Here is a 714-nt window from a genome sequence, read left to right on the forward strand (position 1 = left end):
GAGGGGGTGACCGCTTGCATGTGAGAGTTGGATCGTGCTCCGGCTCCGGCTCGGCCTTGAGCTCGACGATGGGCGGCGCCGACAGCGGTGGCGGCACGAACAAGGGTGCCTAGATAGAGCCCCCCACCGCGGACAAAAGGGCTTGCTCCATCCCATCCCAATGGTCGTCCTCCTTGAGTCGGCTCGTCTCCAGCGCGTGCTGCAAGGCCTCCTCGAGGGCGGCTTGGTACTCCGCCTCCTCTTCCTCCGGCTCTACCCTAAGGGGCGGCGGTGGAAACAGGGGGTTCATGTGGACGCTTCGCCGTTGTTGCTCCTCGTGTTCGAGGGCAAATCAGGCCTCCCAGTTGGGAGAGTCGGTGGCATACTCGGGCATTCGCCGCTGTGCTGGTGTGAGCTGCGCCTAGCGCCTGCGCACCTCCTCATCGTGCGCTCGCTGTGACCGCGGAATCACCGGCACCGGGATCTGTTACAGATCGAGGTGTCAGTGGCGTGACAGTGTCACGTCAGGGTAAGGCAACGACTGCCTATAATCCTAGCGCCACCACGTTTGGTGCACCGGGATGTGCAGACGCTGCCGACCTGAGTGGGAACGCGTCGGTGGTGGAGGAGGAGGGGGAGGAGGAGCACGGGAGGATGAGGCGCCGGGGGTGCCCTTGCCCTTGTCGCTGCCGGAGCTGTTGCCGAAGAGGCCCATTGCTAGGGTTTAGGTTGTCG

The sequence above is a fragment of the Triticum dicoccoides genome, chromosome 2A (assembly GCF_002162155.2).
Source record: "Triticum dicoccoides isolate Atlit2015 ecotype Zavitan chromosome 2A, WEW_v2.0, whole genome shotgun sequence".
NCBI classification, from domain to species: domain Eukaryota; kingdom Viridiplantae; phylum Streptophyta; class Magnoliopsida; order Poales; family Poaceae; genus Triticum; species Triticum dicoccoides.